Raw genomic sequence first — 2,149 nt, 5'->3', positions numbered from 1 at the left:
AGGAGCTTCCCTGCCTCAGCCCCAGCCCCGGCCCCAGCCCGCTGGGAAGCTATCTAGGCCTGGACAAGGGCCCCTGAAAGGTGACAGGGCCCCAGGTGGTTGAGCCCCCCCCCCCCCACCTCCCCAGCCAGAGAGACCCAGGGCCTGGGTCAGTTTAGTTCTGGGTAGTCAAGGCAAAGGGGCCCATGGTGCAGCCAGGAGATGGGGGGCCACCAGGGGACACCCGAGGGGTGCCGAGGATGTGACAGCCGGACAGGGGGGCAGGCTGCCTGCCTCAGGCCCCCAGAGGAATGTCACCCCAGAGCGCCCCCCCCCCCACCTCCCCAGCCAGAGAGACCCAGGGCCTGGGTCAGTTTAGTTCTGGGTAGTCAAGGCAAAGGGGCCCATGGTGCAGCCAGGAGATGGGGGGCCACCAGGGGACACCCGAGGGGTGCCGAGGATGTGACAGCCGGACAGGGGGGCAGGCTGCCTGCCTCAGGCCCCCAGAGGAATGTCACCCCAGAGCGGGATCCCCGACGGAGGACTGAGCGTTCCTCCTGAGCCATCTGGGCCGGAGCTGGCGGACTGGGGATTCGTGTCTGGGCAGGGTTCAGCCTGTCACGATCCGGATCCTGTGGCTTCCTCCTCTGAGGCTGGGGCCTCACTGCTAGCCTGGCACTCACCCCCCCGCCCATCCCCTACACGGAGACCCACTCCCATCCCAGGAGCCCCCACCCCCCACTCCTGGCTGCCCACAGCCTCCAGGCTCAGCCAGTGGAGTGGTTGACCTGGGGCAACCAGGGGCCAGGTGTCCCCGGAAGGGAAGTCTCAGAGGCACCCAGTCCCCCTGCAACCCACAGGCCAACCTCTTCTGGTGTCGGGTGGATGATTAACCCACAGGCGGAGACTTGGGCAGAACCCTGGGGTTAGTGGCATTTTTCAGTGGCGACGGAGGCCGAGCCAGCGACCAGGCCCTTCATTTCCAGTCCCGCCCCCTCTGCGGTTTGGCCGGATCAGGGGTCCAGGAGAAGGAGCTGCTAAGGAACCTGCTGAAAACCCTCCAGCTGTCCTCACCCCGGGGGGCACTGGCGTCAAGCAGAGCCCAAATGAGGCGGTCCCGGCCCCTCCTGACCTGGCTCCCAGCTCCAGACATGGTGGGCCCTGGCTCAGGTGCAGGAGTACCTGCGGCCCCCCTCACAGTCCTCAGGCTTGGCAATCCCCTTCTCTTCCTCTCCACTCAGCCACACCCCACCAGCGCAGCCCCTGGGTCCACACCGGGCCCCCCACTCCCCGGGGCCTCCTTCAAGGGGCTGGGCTCCTCAGTGAGCCCCACGTGGAGATGTTCACACAGGCCTGCCCTCATCCCTCCACGGCCCAGGTAGAGGGCACCTTCCCGATGAACCCCTGGGGACACCTGCCCTGAGCCCTGGCCCCTGCTCCAGGCAGACAGATTCTTCTTAAATCTCACCCCGGCCCAGATAGTGGGGCTCAGTGGTTGGTTGCCGACCTAGGAACCAGGAGGTCACGGTTTGATTCCTGGTCAGGACACATGCCCGGGTGGTAGGCTCAGTCCCCAGTGGGGAGCATGCAGGAGGCAGCCGATCCATGGATCAATGATTCTCTCTCAACATGGATGTTTCTCTCTCCCTCTCCCTCTCTCTCCCTTCCTCTCTGAAATCAATACAAAAAAATGTACATATTTTAAAATCCCACCCCAGCTCTCTGGCCAGGCTCTGGCCACCCCCAGCCCCGCCTCTGCCGCCCACCTACCGAGGATGGAGCCCCTCAGCTCCCGGGCGATGATGGGCAGGTCGTCCACTTACAACTTAAGGATTAATATCAGGCACAATTGATGAGCTAACACTATTTCCTACAATAGGCATGTTTATGAGGACAAGAAATTTTCTAAAACAAGTTCTACAAGCTTCGAAGTTACAAAAAGACAGATTTCGCAGTTAATTAAAAAAGTTGTTACCTCATGCAGCCTCATTTTTCTTTATATTGAATGCTAGAAATGATAGTGAACCCGTGCACAACTAATAATAAGGATTATGGCAGGGATTGCTGACTTTAAGGATTATGGCAGGGGTTGCAAACTTTTTACTGAAGTCTTATTTCCTCTTTTATTTTTTTTCTGCAATAATATAATGCTACTTGGCTGACCACACTG

Source organism: Myotis davidii, unplaced genomic scaffold (assembly GCF_000327345.1).
Source record: "Myotis davidii unplaced genomic scaffold, ASM32734v1 scaffold586, whole genome shotgun sequence".
Lineage (NCBI taxonomy): Eukaryota > Metazoa > Chordata > Mammalia > Chiroptera > Vespertilionidae > Myotis > Myotis davidii.
Note: the sequence above shows the minus strand (reverse complement) of the source record.